The sequence below is a fragment of the Triturus cristatus genome, chromosome 3_1, assembly GCF_964204655.1.
Source record: "Triturus cristatus chromosome 3_1, aTriCri1.1, whole genome shotgun sequence".
Taxonomy (NCBI): domain Eukaryota; kingdom Metazoa; phylum Chordata; class Amphibia; order Caudata; family Salamandridae; genus Triturus; species Triturus cristatus.
In genome coordinates this window covers 665620719-665639991 of record NC_140583.1, presented here as the reverse complement: position 1 = coordinate 665639991, position 19273 = coordinate 665620719, and positions in this window count along the sequence as shown.

The following is a 19273-nucleotide window of genomic DNA, read 5'->3' as shown; positions in this document are numbered from 1 at the left end:
GCCTGCATTGTTTGTTCAAACCGGAGAATCCCCATTGAAAGTAAAAGGGCACCCAATACCAAAACAGCACCCTGCATCCGGCTGCCCTAGTGCCGCTGTGGGTGTACCTTGGGTGCTAACTTGAACCCCCCTTTGCCCGGAGCTTAAGTCCAGGAGCTTTGCTCACTCAACCTTGTGGCCTGCTCGTGAGCAGCCACCAACCGGAGGCTTCCTATCCCCCATTGGATAACATTGGGCCTCAGCACTCTGCACCCAGCCGCCAGAGTTCCACAGACGGTGCTTTGAGACTGCATCCTTGACCCTGGGGGAACCCTTGTTCTAACCCCAGAAACTAACCCCTCAAGGCCGTTTACTTACCTGCAAAACGATAACCCTATTTTCCTCCATAGGATTGTTTTGACTGTTTTCCTCTGAAAAAGTGTGAAGGGTGTTTTGTATGGGAACCTAAGAAACTGTGTTTTGAGAAAAACGGTTGTATTTACCTTTTATCTAGGAAATGTCCTAGTGTGATATCTAGGCATATCACACTGAGTAAGAAAAGTAATCTGAAAAGTAATCTAAAAAGTAATCATACAGTACCTGCAAAGTAACTGAAAAGTAATCACAACTGTTTCTAAATAATTGACCTACCTATATACAAAACAAGTAAATACAGCTGCGTGCATCTGTATTGTTTTTGCAAAGTATTATGTCACTTACCTGCACCAGGCCTGGCTTGTTTCTAGAAATAAAATACCACTAAATAATATTTTTATACAAAGAAATTGGTCTGAGTTCAGTCTTTGAGTGTGTGACATTATTTCTTGCCTGAGTGTGTACATGCTTAACACTACCCTCTGATAAAGCCTTACTGCTCACCCACACTACCACATACAGACACTAAGGTATTATCTACTTTTACCTCTGCCTGCCTTTGGTGGATCCACTGGACTCTGTGCACACCATACCTTACTTTGGTATAGTATATACAGAGCCAGCTCATTACAGGGTTAGAGCCAAAAGTTAATACCATTTAAAAGGAGACATTAAGAGGAGAAATCTTTTTATTTCTCCTTTCTATTCTGACTTTGCATGTGTGCTGCACTGTGCAGCACACATGCAAAGTAGGAAACGTTTTAAAGTCTGTCTACATATAGTATTTTGTACTGGAAAGGCACCTTTCCATTATACAACCTATGGTAGACTCAGGCACGCAACGTAGCACTATGGGGCTTAGATGTGAACCTGGCGCATGGCAGCTGAAATCAGCGCCGGCACTAGGGAAAGAGGAGGAGCAAGTGTAGATATGCCACTCTCCTTCTCTCTCCCTGTCATGCTATGCAGCACATCATTTTTGGCTTCTGCGCTCCAAAACTTTTTTGTCTCTTATGAGCTAACTTGACTAAAGTTATCTCTTAATTCTCAGCTGCTCAGTGGCAATGAAGATTCCATATTCCAAACGTAGTCAACTGAATTATGTTTATCTACGAAAAAGTCTATAAATAACAGAGAAGCCGCAGGGTATATGGCATTTTAGCTAGGGATGTGCAAAGTTGGGAAACTTAATGATTCACATCTTAAGGTACCTTTTTATGCGTAATATGTAACAAGCATAGACAAAGCCACTAGGTCTTGCCTATGTGAGAGTTACTGGCTTTGCCAATGTCTTTCAGCCATGTTGAACAGTAGCGTGGATGCTGTTCAGCATGGCTAAAATTGTGTGGTGTGGCGAAGAGTAGAGTGGCGTAGAGTGGAGTGGCATATAGAGTGCAGTGGCATAGGACAGAGTGGCATAGAGTAGAGTAGAGCAGAGTAGAGTAGAGTGACACAGACTGGAGAGGCATAGATTTGAGTGGCATAGAGTAGAGTGGTGTACAGTAGAGTCACGTAGAGTGGCGTACAGTAGAGTGGAGTGGCGTAAAGAGACCCTGAGTGGAATGGAGTGGTGTAGATTACAGTGGTATACAGTTAAGTGGCATAGAGTAGAGAGGGGTAGAGCGAAGTGCCGTAGAGCGAAGTGCAAAGGAGGCAGTAGATCTGCAATTAGTGGAGTGAAGTGGCGTAGATTGTGGTGGAGTAGAGTGGAGTGATATGGTGTAGAGTGATGTAGACTGGAGCAGCGTAGAGAAAAGTGGCGTAGAGTAGAATGGAGTAGACAGACATAGAGTGGGTTGGAGTAGAGTGGTGTGGAGTGGAGTAAAGTGGACCGCCATAGAGTAGAGAGGCCTAGAACAGAGTAATGTACAGTGGCCTAGATTGTCATTGTGTGAAAAGGAGTGGGGTAGAGTAGAGTGCCATAGAGTAGAGTGCTGTGGAGTGGACTGGCATAGAATAAAGTCCCATAGGGTGGTGTAGAGTAGAGGTGTGTAGAGTAGAGTGGAGTGGCGTAGAGTAGAGCGGCGTGGAGTGAACTAGAGTACAGTGGCTTGGAGTAGAGTAGAGGGGAATAGAGTAGAGTGGTGTGGCATACAGTGGCGTTGAGTGGTGTAGAGTAGAGTGGCATAGCATGTAGTGGCATAGAGTGGAGTGGTGTAGAGTGGCACTCTGTACAGTGGATTGGCATAGAGTAGAGTGGCTTAAAGTGGGGTGGAGCAGAGTGGCGTGGAGTGGCATAGATTGCCATAGAGTAGCATTGTGTAGATTAGAGTGAAGCTGTAGAGAGTAGAGTGGTGTAGAGTGCCTCAAAGTTGCATTATGTTGAGTGGTGTAGAGTAGAATGGAGTGGCGTAGAGTGGCATAGAGTGGAGTGGCATAGAATAGATGGTGTAGAGTGGCAGAGTACAGTGGCATGAAGTGGCGTAGAGTGCCTTAAAGTAGCATTATGTGGAGTGATGTGGGGTGGAGTGGAGTGGCATAGGGCAGAGTAGAGTGTAGTGGCATAGAGTAGAGTGGTGTAGAGTGGAGTGGCATAGAGTGGGGAAGCGTAGAGTAGAGTTGAGTAACAGACTGGAGTAGAGTGCATTTCATTGGAGTAGAGTGGAATGGTGTAGAGTGGTATAAAGGTGTAGAATACAGTAGCATAGAGTAGAGTGGCATAGAGTAGTACAGTTGTGGGTGTAAGTAACTAAAGCATGAGAGACAGCAGATAGGTTGAAGCAACATAAAAAATAAGCCATATTCCTCTGTTAAAACTAGGAAAGCATATTGCACGTCCAGGAATAGTACCGAAATGCTTAGAGAATAAAAAAATTAAATTTTGATTTGCAAAATGACGGGGAGAACAAAGACGTGGAAGAATACATGTACTTGGTCCATGCTCCAGGGAAGAGTAAAGATAAGAAAGAAAGAGAAGCCTAGTGCATGCACTGTCTAGGCAAGACCTAAAAACTGTTATGAAATGGAACCATGCTGGGCAGTGGAAACAAGTCCCCACTGCCACTCATGATAGATCACCACCACACTGCAGCCCCGTTGCATCTCACCTTCGTTCTTGCCTGGGACAAGGCTGGTAGGTGGCTTTGTTTCCCTGCCTGGACTCTTCCTTCTTAGAGCTGGATTGTGCCTACAGCCGGATAATACATGGTGCCCTCAGTAATTCCTCGTTGCCACTAAGGTCAAAGGGCAGTCCAGAGCGTTAGTGGGGAAAACTGGAAGCTAGTTCCCTGGAGCCTGAAGTCACACCCTCCTCAGGCACGACAACTGGCTGCCGGGGAAAAAAGTTAAAACTTCGTCTCGTCAAAGTCAAGAAAAGGAGGCTGGAGGAGAAGTTTTACGACATTGACCAGACTTTGAGGGAGTAGTAAGAACATGTTCACCACTTATTTCAGCACGATGGGAGGGAAGAGAAGCTCCTAAACGTCTGGGCAAACAGTGTGTGGCAACTAATCTGAAGACTAGCTTGAAAAGAGTTAAACTATTTATTTTTTTGTGAGTGTGCATATGATGTCAGCTTGCTGACTGACTTTTACATTTTACATTAAGCTGCAGCCTAGAAGGTAAAAGTAACAGGACATGTCAGCCAGTCAGGGCCATGGAGCATGCTATACGCTGTGCACAAATGTTTGCAAGCAGCAGTTATGGCAGCTGTACCTTAGTTGCACAAAATGTGTGAGTGCTGTGCACGACCAGACAATTTAGTGCACTATTTCGTAGATAAAGTCTGAAGGTGCAGTTCGTAAAACAGCTTCACTTTGACTCTCAATTTCGAATTTTGACGCAGTTTTTACTTTCTATTTTTATTTCAGGATGCTATCATGTTCCAAACGATCAGACCCGCTGAGAACCCATCGTGCCCCTAAACCCATATGCGCTGTTATTAGGTAGCTGATAAGCTAGTGGAAAGAACCAGGAGGAAAGAGGGAAGCTGTGTATGAGTAATCGAGGACAGGATTCAGCTTCTAGGTGGGTTCCTCTCAGGTGATGGTGTTGTCAGGGACTTTCCATCAGGCGGACTCACACACTTCCAGGAATATGGATCAGCTATAGTGAAGGCTGAAATACAAAAGTTAGCAATCGGGAATGTGACAGAGCAAATAAGCCAGAAAGTCTAGGTATACGGATGGAATTAGGCTGACTGGTCCTACTGACAGAGTGAGCAGGGCTGAACCACCGTCAGGTCACAGTACCACGCAGGAACCCCATGAAGATGCCAGTAGGAAGACAGGTCGTCAGCTGAGGATCGAAGGAAAACACAATGTCAGGAATACCACGGAAATGGATTACAGGGAAACTCTAACCGCGGGAAACCAGTATGGGGGATACAACAAAAGTACAAGGATGCTAAGTGGTGGGAACTGAAGCAGGAAAACCACAGCAACTCCCAGCATGTTTCCAGGAGTCTCCAGCATCTTGAAGGGGCTCTAAATACCGGCTCTCCCACTAATACACCGGAAGTGATAGAGTGAACCAGAAAGGGAGGGTGTGCAGTGAAACTAAGTGATGCAGTCTAGTCCTCGCGTGAAGCCAACCCCCAATGCCCTGTTCTCTGAACTCTCCAGGCTTTCCAGACTGTGCCAGTGACTTGCAGTGTGTGACCCAACCGAATCCTGACACGTGCTGGGCTTCCTTCGGTCCTATTGTGGTGCTGTAATTGTTTGTAGGGTGTTGAGAGGCTGATTTGATGATGGTAGTGGGAATGTGTTGGCATCGTTCGTTTCGGCGCACAGTGTTTTTTGCTTTTGTAGTTTCTTTCAGAGCAGACTTTGTTGCACCAAAGCACATACATGGTTTTGAATGGACTCCTCATGCAACTCAATTGCGGTCCATTGGATTTTCGACTTGTATTTCGATTTGGTGAAGCTCATCTTCATGATAACAGGATGTTCTCGGATGTATTTGTAAGGTTTCCTAGATCCAGGCTTAAATCTCCTTCAAAGAGCCTCAGTGGGTCACAGTGCTCATACAGGCTGATGACAAGTCGGCTTCATGTAGAGGTTTGAATCGCTAACAAAAGTTCTCTCACACCATTGGCTTTACAACACTTTAAACACGCACCTCCGCTTTTTCTCTGGTGTCATTATAAGGCAAGGTCTTACAGAGCTGTTATACTGTTGCCAGCTTTCACTTACACTTGGTGAAGGGTACTCCCAAACTGGGAGGGAAGCCCATCAAAGTGATGAAAGGTACCACTCTTTTGTAGGGTGGCCCATCAATTTCTATGTATCTTGAACTGTGAATCACCAAGATACTGGACTTCCAGAATCAGTCACGTACAGGGCTACAACCAGGGCCGGCTTTAGTGCTGGTGGCGTCCAGTACGACAATCATTTTTGGCACCCCCACACGCCATGACCGCCTCCTCAGATTCTCTTACTACCAACTGGGCAAAAGTGCCCTTCACCTCTGCAATCATAAATTATTACTAAACATAGCGGCCCCCTCCTCCCCTGAAGTCAGCGCCCGTCCACAGGTCAGCGCCCAGTGCTGCTGCACCGGTCGCTCTGCCCTAAAGCCAGCCCTGGCTCCAACTGCAGGGCAGAAGTGACCCACTTATATTGGAACCTAAGTCAGGGCACAGATAAGGCCGCTCTGGAGGCAATCTGCAGAACAGCCAAGACTTGGGACCAAAGTCAGAGAACAGACAAGGCCGCCCTGCCTGGAGCAATCTTTAGTACAGCATAAACTTTGGAACGAAGTCAAAGAACATACAGGCCTGCTCTGGGATCAGCCGACAGAGAAGCAAAGTCTTGGATGAGTAAAAATATCCAGCACTAAGAATGGAGTTGTCAAGTCACAGAGCCAAAAGCGTGACATTGGAAAGGGACATCCCACTCCCGAACATCACTTTGGAGCGAATGTCCTTGAAACTATCTTTCCAATTTACTTCAAGAGCAGAGAGGAATGAAACAAGATGTGCCTTATTGCTCTGGCAACTCCCAGGTCCCATTCCATGCCTGACAATCAGGACGGCCTCCCCCCTGAAGGGCAGCCCTTCCTTTCGGCTGACTTGAGTGACAGGGGTGGGTGAGAGCGGCCGCTCACCTGTCTGGTTCCTATTATTGATGCCCGCTTGGCAACGACTTTGGTTTCACAAAAGCTGTACCCACTCAATAGGAAGACAATTATGTCTGCTCTGTGACAACAAAAGTGTGAAGTGGCGCTGGAAGCACGGGGTGCTGCAGGCGCTGTGGCACACAAGAGATTCGGGGCAAAGTTCATAGAACTACGAGTAACAATGAGGATTGCTGATGTAAGGTTCATTTTTGCAGCATTTGGTGTGTTCTCAAATAAAACAAAAAATGTCATCACTGTAGACGAACATGTCAATCTTAAAATCTACTGCTTTCTTATTTGTCAACTGATCAATGTTCTTATTGCGTGTCTGGAAAGTCAGGCACTTTTGTAGTTGCTGTGTCCAGGGAAGGTTAAAGGATGTGTAATGACAAAGGTTTACTGACATACACAGATGTGAAAACATATACTAGCTGTATTTCCAAAGTTTACAAATATTTCAAAATATTTGTCAGTCTTTGAAAGTAGAAATGAGATACACTGCCTCTTAATGCTAAAGTGTGATGTGAAAAATTCCTTATAAAATAATAGGCTTTCCTTTGAGTGATTTAAACAAGGCAAACGTAAGTCTGATTTCTTTTTATTTCGTAAAATCTAATTTTATTTACTTGCAGGGCCACAAAAACACTAGTTTATTACATTAGGAGCAGGTCGAACATGTAATTTGCAGCAGCAGTGTGTGGCGTGCAGCAGTGTGCGGCATGCAGCAGTGTGCGGTGTGCAGCAGTGTGCGGCATGCAGCAGTGTGCGGCATGCAGCAGTGTGCGGCGTGTAGCAGTGTGCGGTGTGCAGCAGTGTGTGGCGTGCAGCAGTGTGTGGCGAGCAGCGGCATGCAGCATTCTGTGGCGTGCAGCAGTGTGTGACGTGCAGCATTGTGTGGCGTGCAGCAGTGTGAGGCGTGCAGCAGTGTGAGGCATGCAGCAGTGTTTCGTGCAGCAGTGTTTCGTGTAGCAGTGTGCGGCGTGCAGCAGTGTGCTGCGTGCAGCAGTGTGGCGTGCAACAGTGTGGCGTGCAGCAGTGTGTGGCGTGCAGCGGCATGCAGCAGTGTGTGGCGTGCAGCAGTGTGTGGCGTGCAGCAGTGTGTGGCGTGCAGCAGTGTGTGGTGTGCATGCTTCTGGAAATATGCATATAATATTGAATTACATCATATGGTGTATGACTTTGTATAAAAAGGGGAAATCCTATAATAAAGAAATTGAAAGCAAATCATATATTAATTCTTCAGGCATTTATGTCAAGTTTAGTCATAAAATCTTAACACAAGAACTACCGGATTGTCCCTTTATTTATTAGATTTTTGTCAGTTGACTATGTAATGAAAGCAAAAATCAAAACTAAAATCGAAAGAAAATCCTTCGTTTTTATTATATTATACATTCTCGAGATACTCTTTCCAACATCTGCATATCTAAGTAGCCGTTTCTGGTTTACTGCTGGCATCATGCCTCACTAATTAAACTATTGGCCTTTATTTGGAATCCTAAAGTCTGGCTTTGAAAAAAATAGCATGTCTGCTCAAAGTTTATGACATCCCGCCTGCTTCTTCCGTTCTCCACGCTATCCTGTCGTCACCCGCCCTTGTCCTAATCGTCACTAAGGATATAGGGAAACAATGTAATTTAAAATTGAAGAGAGAAAGAGATCTATCCACCTATCTGTTTGTGTATGTGTGAGCAGCAGCTTGTGACACACATACACGTATAAATCAATGAAAAGCTGCCAACCAATTAAAATGTTAACTCTTTTCAGTGTGAAAGGTTTATTTAGATATGTTAAAATAATTCTGCCATCCATCTTCTGCGCTCTTAGGTTTTTCCGAACTTGGGAGCGTGCTATAAGAAGTTGAACAAAGATGGCGAAGAGGGGCTTTCGGCGGCATTTGCATTTTATGGCACCTATTTCTATGCCATACTGAGCTATTCTACATAGAGATGAGACGGTCTTTGAAACGCCTCTGCTGTATTTGCATTTGGTAAAACAGCCTTAATGATGTGTTGAGAGGCGCCCCCCTGCCATTGTTGAAGCTGCCGTGTGGGACCCTGCTAAGTGTATGAGGGGTGGGAGATCAGCATACACAATTTATTGTGTCTAAAGCCACCCTTTCCTGAGACACAGCCCTGGAGACAGAAGATGTTGATTTCAAGGAAGTCCAGTGGCCTTTCCATCTGGGCAGCATTTGGTAAAACAAAGTACAAATGTTATGAAACATTTACATATTCCGAAGCATTTAATCCATCGTGCAAGCCTCTCATTGCACGCGGACGGAATGTTTTAAAAATGCTCTCAGGCGTAGCACATGACACTGTTTGAACTTCATGTGTTTACTACACAAGCTGCTAGTCATACACCTCATTTTAATAACTCAAACGGCAGCGTCTGTCAATTAATTGGTAATGGAATCTGCCCACATTTCATCATTATATGGGCGTGGCTCTGTTCTGAGCTCGTAAACATCCCTTAATTTTTGTTAAATAACGATTACACGATTCTTCGCTGTTTTTATCTTTACAAATATTGAAAAGTACTTTTTAATCAGAGAAGGCATCATTTTCAAAGCTGTGAAAAAGTAAACACCTCACACCGCATGATACGAATTAGTATTCATTCCTTTGGTTTTATTGATTAAACTCTGTAGACAGAGGTGCAACTAGAGCCAAGTTTGGGGGCGAGGGGGGTAAGAAAAACAAGCCGAAGTGACAAGAAGGGCTGGGCGAGCAGGGAGGGGGGAATGCCAGCATCAAAGGAGCCTGAAGCTGACGAAAAGGGAGGGGGAGAAGGGAGGAGGGAGCGCGAGCAGCAGCTGTGCACGTGCACGTCATCGTGCACTCAAGCTTTATGCCTGCCAAATCATGTGGGTAGCACTTTTGAAAGCCCACTTACAAAATGTCTCAAAGAGACAGCTGCACTGTCTCAGCGAGACCTAAAAAGGACTCAGGCAGCTTGGGAAGCTTTTCCCCCGAGCATCCAGTGGATAACATGAAATAAAGGACCCCATCCGGTGCAGAGCACCAGAGGGGCCTTTATACACCTCCATGGGCCAATGGCTGACAGACGCTCTGGAAAGGCAGTACAGGTGTCGGCCATTGGCCGACACCTTCACTGAAGGGGTTAAAAAAATGTTAAGACATTCTTATTAGAAATAAGCTGCACACACAAGCATCACATGACTACTTTTTGCAAACTGTTATAAATAAACAAATGATAATGTAGGGCTAAGAATAGGTGCCACATACAGAAACAAATGATATGCATTCATCATAACCCACTTTGATTTGATCATGTAGAGAGTGTACATTTTACAAAGATAACACAGACAGAATATTTCCATAATATTCCAGCCTTCAGTGTGGGTAAATGCTTTTATGCAGCAAGGCGTATTGCAAGGGTTATCATATAATCATACAATGGCCTTTAATACAGCACATAACGTTGATGAGGACTTTATTTTAACATACAATAGGGTGAGGGCAACATCTGTGACCCAGTAATCTGTGGACAGTGTTTGTTTTGAATTCTTTGAGGAGTTTTGGAACGTTCTGTGGAAAATCACTACTTTGGGGCATTATTTCCACTTGTTGCATGGTATTGTAGAGGCCACTGAAGACAAGTATGGTCTTTTTGTTGAAGCGCTTAGTCTCTATTAGATCTGTCTTTAAAACAGACAATCCTCATTTGAGAAAATAAATGAAAACCTGTCTGTTCAGGTTATTTGTCCCAAGTGCCTTTTTGAAGAACAATATGCGCACAACACATGACAAGGCACAACTGTACCACATGGGTTTCCCACTTTACCTATATATTCAGGAACATATATTTCAAGATGCACCATAGACACACTTGTTTTAAAATATAACCTTGGAGCAGTAGCTGCTGGCAGGGAACAAGAGTGGAGGGGCGGGGAGGGGATCGCGGTGGGGGGGGGGGGTGTTGCAAAATAAAAAATAAAACACTTACCATCTCGCCGATTTTAGAGTCGTCTCTCCTCCGTGTCCCTCATCATGATGTCGTCTCTCTGCCGGAGGCACACAGGCTCACTCCCCTAAGCAAATCACATTGGTCTGAGAACCGTGTATTGGCGCTCAGACAGGGAATGGGAGGCTGGGCATGTTCCCCACCAGGCTGTGTAACAGGAGTCCCAGCCATACCCAACCTGGCCCACAAAAAAAAAATTAGAACAGAAATAACTTCTGTTATTATTCTTTTTTAGGTCGAGCCTAGAGTCCACGCGCATGTGCTGCTCTGCGAAGCATACTGTATTGGAGTATGCATTTAAAGCCCCGCCCACTTTTCGCCCATATTTTTCATTGGCTTGTGTCGTTGCCCGTCGTAATTGCTGGCTTCTGATTTGTAAATAGGTTTGTAAGTCCCTCCTTAGTACCGCTTTTTCTTCATTTGTAACCTCCCATGGCGACTGGCCCTTTTACTTGGCTTGTTACACGGTGTGCGTTATAAGTAGGTGAGCACTATTTAGTTTATTGCTGACTAATAGGGAAAATGGCAGCTGCTTTTTGTTGTATTTGCAGGGGGCCCACACAGGACAATGGCAGCCGCTTTCGTATTGAGCGCTATGCCACTCTAACTTAAGAAGTGCCTGCCCCCTAGCTTCACAGTACAATGGCAACACTATTTTTGTTTAATTACTTTTAGGAAGAACGTGGCATCCGCTTCAAGGACACCGCAATTTCTTTTATGTTTATTTTATTTCTTTTAATAAACTTGCATGCTGAGCGGGGCGCCCGCTTTAGGGACACCGTGCTCAGTTTTTTTTTTCAACTTTACTAGTGAGCGCGGTGTTCGCTGCAGGGACACCGCGCTCTGTTTCAAATACGCTGTTTCTCTTTTTTTTTTTTAAACTTTACTGGTGAGAGTGGAGTCCGCTTCAGGGACAAGGCGCTCTGTTTTTTGGTTTTTTTTTTAACTTTAATGGTGAGCGCGGCACCCGCTTCAGGGACACCACGCTGTTTCTCTTCTTTTTTTTAACTTTACTGGTGAGCGTGGCGCCCGCTTCAGGGACAAAGCGCTCTGCTTTTTTTTTGTGTTTTTTTTGGTTTTTTTTACTTTAATGGTGAGCGCGACACCGCGCTCTGCAATACAATAGGTCTTGCTTTTGGAGAAGTTTGACCTATTGGTATTGTAAATGAGAATGCCTTTTAATATTATAAAAGGCATTGCCATTTACAATGTCAATAGCTCAACATCTCGCAATTGTGAGACCTATTGCATTGTAAATGATTGTTTTTCTTTTTACACTGCTTCGCGAGCAGTGGGGCGATGTTCCTCCGCCTTAGCAGAGGAGCCGCCCTGCCTTGGAGATACTCATCATTCCAGAAGAGAGTAACATGGCTCATTTATTAAGCTCACTCGTCCACTGCCAAGTATTTTTTTTAAAACACCTGACTTTAATGAGCTGTCACCATTAGTCAGCACCCCCACTTAGACAATTGGCCCAACTCCACTCAACTCCTCAGTCAGTGCGAAGCCTGTTGGAGCTTAGCCCCCGCTTTAGGCACACAAACCCTCAGGAGATCTGTGACCTGATGAAAAGAAGCAGCAGGACTAAGGCGATCAGTGGCAGAGCCATGCGGCAAACACTGCTACTAGAAGCAAGAAGCATAAGCAAGCGCTCCAGCAGGTATTGGAGTTGAGGTCCACAGCACAGAAGACCTGTCTCTAAACCACCTTCTTGTCCTCACCACCCACTCACTTGTTCCCTCCACTTTCTGGGCAGATTTCTGCTAACTGGTGTCAGCCGCAAATGAGCATCAGCATAGTCTTTCCCTTCTTGCGCACATTCTTCCCCATGCAGACTGCAATTTACCCATACAACAGGAAAGGCAGCTTTCAGGGGTCAATATGGGGACAGCAGAGACACTCAGGGGGAAAAGGGTAGAGGCTTGGAAGGTGAAAAGGTAATTAATAAATGCACAAAGTAAAGGATAAACTGAGGAGGCTCTACGTAGTAATAGGACAACAAAAGGAATGCAAAGTGGCAGAAGAGGAACCATAGTTATCAAGGGCAACAGCTTGTGGCATTGATGCAACAGAGAGACTGGAAGGCAATAGGGTATTACAGAGGTATAAAGGGGGACAACTGGTGGCGAGGGAACAGAGGCAGACAGGGCTTAAATTCTAAAAGAATGAGTTTCCGTGCCCGAAGCTCTGTTTCGGCGGGTCTATTAAAAATTGGCGTGCTGTAAACCAACACTGTGTATTGTTGAATTCACCTCATGCCTCATTAATCCACTACCAGACACTGCTGCCCCTTTATCTATCTTACTTTTGATGGTCCCTGCTTTCTCCCTTTGTGCCCGTTTTTCCATCTTTCTCTTCTTCCTTTTTTCCTGTTTGTGTGTTTTTCTCTCTCTTGCTGGTGGTCAATATCTGATGAGGAAAAATGAGTGCTGGGCCCCCCTGTCTCACATTAAGCACTAGCGGCAGTAGGTGGATGTAGTTGTATGGTAGAAATTAGATGCCATAGGACATGGTCTTCTAGGTGGGCCAGATCCATGCCAAAGTATGCCAATTTCTAGCAGCCGGAAGAAGATGAAGTGTCGTCCATGGAGAGCTAGTAAGTACTTTATTGGTGGTCGTAGTACGTGGGCCAATGGCTGAAAAGGAAACCATCTGCCAGAGACCAACGTCCTTCAGCAGACTGCCAGCTCGGATCTGACCTTTTCAGTACCCTCAGTCCCACATGCGACAAGAATTCTGGATACACCAGCACAAAATCCGCCAGTACCGCACAGGACAGAACACAACACCATTTTCCCAGACAAAACCACACAAGTAATCAAAGAAAACATCATAAAAATCAATAAAATAACGAAAAATAAGCAGAAAACTAAATTACAAAATGAAACATTCAAGCCTAGTATACACGATTTAAGATAACTGAAACTTTAAAACAAAAATATACAATGTAAAGAAAAACAACTAACTAGTATGACTAACGTTCAGGTCAATAACAAATCTCTGAGTTTTGAAGGAAAATCTTTTTCCTGATTACTACACACACTCTTGTGTTTGCACATCTCTATTGTGTGCAAACAGATCTGTTACACTGACTGAGACAGCACTTTTTATATTAATTGACAAGTCTTCACCTTTACCACCTGTTCATTGTTCCACCACTATCCATTCTCCAGTTTCACTGCACAACCATCAGCACTTATCTCCACCAGTCTGTTCTAAAGAACTAAACTTGAGATCTCCCTTTTTGACCAGTGTTTTGAGCATTTTAACATGCACTTGATCCACGGAAACCACACTCTCGTGTTGGTCCTCTTGATACCATCATATCAGCCTTTGTTTTTAAATTCACAATATTGTTTTTGGCTTCCATAAGTAATTTGTCAGTTTCACTTTTCAACAACACACTCCCTCCATTTTTAATCTTGGACAGCCATCTGGTAAATAACATGTCACAAACGTATCTTCTTCTCAAAGCCATGAAAGGTGTTGCACACCTGACACTCTGAGTTGTATTACCGTTCTCCCAGAACATAGCTCTAAAAGAGTCATCAACACAATCTGGAGGCCACAGCCCCCCCCCCCATTTATTCACTCATCATCCTCTTCATACTTTATACATCACCATTGTTTTGAGGATGATACAGACTGCACCTGTTATGCTTAACGCCAGCATCATCCAAAAACTCTTTCATCTGATATGAAGTGAATTGCACCCCATTGACAAATAAGATCTCCAAAGGAAAACCCTGTCTGGAAAAGCTATCAGTACAGAGATTAATCACCTCTCTACCCAACCTTCGATATCTCTGTCCATAGCCATCCTCCAAAACTTTTCCCGTCTCTTTTTATTGCCAGCCATACAAAGCTGTCCTTCATTGGAAATCTCCAGCAATATTTCTCTGATCTTGCAACCAATTTGTCATTACGCAATACCAAACCCTTCTCCAGGAAAAGCTCATCTTGGACTTCGCTGTAGGCTTGAAAGTGAGAACAAAGTTGGTTTTCACAGGGTCATCCGCACCTGCCACCCGAGGCAGCCATGCGCCTAGTCATTGTTCACCTCTTGAATGACAGAGGCAGAGACAATCTTGCACGCATTCAGGGCCAAAGGGCCATGGCACTGTGAGGATGCCTTGGTAACTGCCTACCTAGACTGCACCGTGGAGGTGCAACAACGGTGCCTTTTCTCCACAGCAGTTATGACAGATGAGCCTCAAATACAACCTACTCTTTCCCACCAGACTGTGAGTGATAGAGTGTGAGACAACACACTTCTTACAGATGCCTGATGAAGCTTGGCTAGGGATACTTGCGAAAGGAGGGCCGATCAACGATGGCGACCAACCTAAAGGGGGCTGGGAGATGCAGAAATCAAGGAAACGATGCAACCCCAATCCACCGAACTGAACAACCAATGAAGAAGCAGCGAAGGAAGGTGTAAGATTGTGCACCGTCTAGTAGCTGGGTGGGCGGAGTATCCGGGATAAGGGGAAGAGGAGGAGCGGAGAAGAAGCGGGCAGTTAGAGTAGGGACGAGACAGGAACAAGACGTACTGAAATAAAGCTTGTTGAAAGATATCATTGTGTCGGTCGTTACTGGGGTCACGACACGACAGCTGGCGACGAGGGTGGGATGAGCAGCCTGCTCTCCCCTGAACCCCGAAGAACACGTGGTCCGTCCCTGGGCAGAGTGCGGAGGTAGTCGCTGTCGCGACACGCGAGCCCTGACAAGATCGCCGTCTGCCCCAAAGACCAGCGATCCCCTGAAGTACTCCGCGACGCTCTGATCGCGTTGAGTCCCGGGTGGAAAAAAAAACGCCGAGGAGGAAATTCAAAAGAGGCGCTGTTCGCGCCGACAGCCAGCCCAAGTGCCCCGAGAGAGCTGAGGGCCGCGTAAGGCTGAGGAGTCGAGAGCGAGAGCCAGGCCCCAACCCCGGCCGCGCTAATCGGAGTGCCGGTGTCAGCGAAAGTCGACGAAGCGCTGGCCCGCCGTGAGCAACTGCCCCCACCAGCGCGAGCGCAGCAGCACGTGTGTGCCAGGAGGAGCTGGAGCTGTAGCGAGCGCCCACCTGGATGGTGACGAGGTCCCGAGGGGTGGAGGCGAAGCGCTGGAGCCCTCACGGAGCTGGTGAGTGAGGCGCTGATGCAGCCCTGATCGTGTGTGGAGGGACGTGAGAGGCAGCCAAGCCTCGTGTGGTGTCAGTCCGGCGGCCATCTTAGAGTCAGGCGGCTACAGGAAGACACTCCTATGCAATGAATGGGCGGCCATCTTAGAATCAGGCTCCCGGGAGAAACCAGCGAGATTCAGCAAAGCATTGGCAAAGGAAAGAGGAGGGTGTTAATAAACAAGCCCAAGCAAAGGCAAAACGAAAAACAATAATAATAAGAATAAAAGAAAGATAACAAACAAGACATATAAAGACCATAAGGACCATTCAGACTAGAAGAGTGTTAACCAGCAAGCACGAGCAAATGCAGGAAGATATCGCAGTAAGCTGTGTCCTACACAAGTGAAGCGCGATGTCAAATCATGGATCGCCTGCACGTCAGGAAGTAAAACCGATTGTGATGGGATTATCACACCTGCGCCCTCCAGAGCCTCTGGCGCTCGTGGTTGGTGGAAGCATGGGGCCCCGATGGGAGGAATGGATTGAAGATTTCGAAGATTACATCAAAGGATCCAAGGTAACCGGTGATGAAGATCAATTAATTGCGCTCCGCAACCTCATAGGAAAAGACATCAGCAAAATGATCAAAGAGCTCCCGGCTGCAGATGCAGGGACGTATGCCAAGGTACGAGAAGCGTTAGACAAAAAATTCTTACACAAGAAAAATGTAGACTACGAGAGATACGTATTCCAACGTGCACATCAGGAGAAAGACGAAATGATGAGCGCGTACATAACACGGCTACGCCGGTTATCCCGCCACTGCAATTTCGACGCGTTTTCAACTGAGGACGCCATCCGATTGCGCGTCATTGATGGCTGTCAGTCCGAGACACTCCGGAGAAAACTGCTGAAGAAGAGTCACAATCTTGACGAAATTGAAGAGATGACAAGGGTGCACGATCAGGCCGAGGAACAGGCCAAGAACATGGAAGCAGGACGTACCGATCGCAGAGAGCAAGTCTGTCAGGTGCAAACCAGTCACCCTCGCCGAAGATCCAGAGAGCGCGGGCGGCACTCCCGGCCATCGTCGCGTCACCAACACTCCGGACGCCGTCGGCCTGAGTCGGGGAGGGGCGACAAACGCTATGAACATGTGAGGAAGGCACCGGCGAGAAAGTGCTACATATGCGGGTATGATTTCCCCCACACAGGGGCATGCCCGGCAATGGGACAGCAGTGCCGCAAGTGTGGTCGGAGCAACCATTTCGAGGTCATGTGCGGAGAATATCGCCGAGAGAAAGAAAAGAGCGCACTCAGGATGTCGCGAGGGAACAGACGCCGGCATCACGCGCGAGCGGTGCATGATCGCCCAAAGTCCTCGTCACGATCTTCCCACTCCAGCGGAGAGTCACGGCATCCCAATGGTCAAAGAGGTCACCCTCCAGAGACTCCAGCTCAACATCGGATGAACGAGAATATTCAGTCGAATATGCAAGCATGGTTGCCGACCCGGATCAACTTAAAAAATACCCCCGACTGGACATCAGTATCGGTGAACATGCCACCAAATTTGTAATGGACAGCGGAGCGTCACTAAACTACATTCCAGTGACTGAGTACAAAAAAATGAACCCCCTCCCTCGTCTGAGTCCTGCATACATTCGAGTCTACACCTGGATGTCCAGGAAGCCACTTCCCTGTCTCGGAAAATTTTCAACCACGCTGAGACACAAGACGATGTCAGTCCCCGCTGTGATCCATGTTATAGAAGGGCCAGAGGCTAACTGCCTGCTGAGTCTGCCGACGGCCGAGCGCCTGGTGGAAATTCTCTACCGCGTCAGCAATGAGATCGACATCGTCCACAAGTTCCCGAAACTGTTCATGGGACTTGGCAAAATGAACAGGGGTCAGATTCGTCTACATATCAATGACAAAGTCACGCCTGTCGCTCAACATCCTCGGCGGGTGCCGTTCCATCTCCAGCAGGCCGTGGAGGACAAACTACAAGATCTGCTGGCGGCTGAAATCATCGAACGAACAGACGGTCCCACACCATGGGTGTCACCAGTGGTAATAGTTCCAAAGAAGGGGGTCTGTGGAAAGGTTCGGCTGTGTGTCGACATGCGGATGCCCAACACCGCCATCGAGAGGGAACGACACCCAGGACCCCACTTGAGTGACATGATAGCCGCACTGAACGGCGCTCGAGTGTTCTCCAAGGTGGACCTCAACAAAGGCTACCATCAGCTGGAACTTCACAAGAGCTCTCGGTACATCACAACCTTTGCAACACACCTGGGGCTGTATCGCTATAAAAGACTGAACTTCGGTATTTCTTCGGCTGCCGAAATATTTCAGGAGGCCATTCGCCAGACCATCCACCACATCCCCAACACGCTGAATTACAGCGATGACATCCTAGTGTATGGGGGCAAATGTTCAGGACCATGACACCGCTCTCGACCGAGTATGCCATGCTCTCCTGGAAGCTAACTTAACGCTTAACAAGGACAAATGTGAGTTTCATCAGTCGAGATTGAAGTTCCTTGGGCACGTCTTCTCAGGGACTGGGATGAAGCCCGACCCTGAAAAAGTGAGCACGTTGAACGACACGGAGAGCCCACGAGACGTCAGTGATGTGCGGTCCTTTCTGGGAATGGCGAGCTACTGCTCGAGGTACGTCAAAGACTATGCTACTCTGAGCCATCCGCTCAGGACTCTGACCAAACAAGGACAACCATTTGAGTGGACGCGTGAGTGTGAACAGGCTTTTCAGGAGATTAAGCAAGCAGTGGGAGAGGCTGAGAGTTTGGCATATTTCAGTCCTGATCGCAAGACAGAAATAACGGTGGACGCAAGCCCTGTCGGCTTAGGTGCCATTCTAGCGCAATACGACAACGACACCGATCGAAGGCACATAGTGGCGTACGCCAGCCGAAGTCTCTCTGACACGGAAAAAGCCTATTCCCAACCGGAAAAGGAGAGTCTTGCAGTGGTATGGGCCTGTGAACACTTTCACGTGTTCATATACGGCAAACACTTCACCATGGTGACAGACCACCAAGCACTCGTCACCATTTTCGGAAATCCGCGTTCTAAAATGCCACCCCGAATTGAACGCTGGGGACTGCGTTTGCAAGAATATACGTATACCATCGTGCACAAGCCAGGAAAGGTGGCCAATCCGGCTGATTACATGTCACGACACCCCAAGGCACGCCACACCTCTGGACCGTCTGATGTGGAAGAATACATCCATTTCGTAGTGGATCAAGTGCGTCCACCCGCTGTTCCCCTGGAGGCCATCCAACAAGCCACCCTGCATGATGAGACGTTACAGAGGGTGATACGCAGGGTACGAACACACCGATGGAGGCAAGAAGAACCCAATGAGGAGAGTGACCCGACAACGCGACAAGAACTGCAGGCTTTCAAAAATGTGAGTGAGGAGCTGTCTGTCACCGCAGAGGGTCTGCTGTTGAGAGATCACCGGATTGTCATTCCCAGTCAACTGAGGCAAGGTGTTATCAATTTGGCCCATGAAAGTCATCGGGGAGTGGTTGCGACCGAAAGGGCTCTCAGAGAGCGTGTTTGGTTCCCACTTCTTGACAGGATGGTAGAACTCACCCTGAAGGACTGTCCGCAGTGTCAAGTGGTAGGGCACGGCGATCCTCCAGCCCCTCTTCAGATGACACCGCTACCGTCTGGAGTGTGGCATGAACTCGCCGTGGACTTTTATGGCCCAATGCAGTCGGGCAAGTA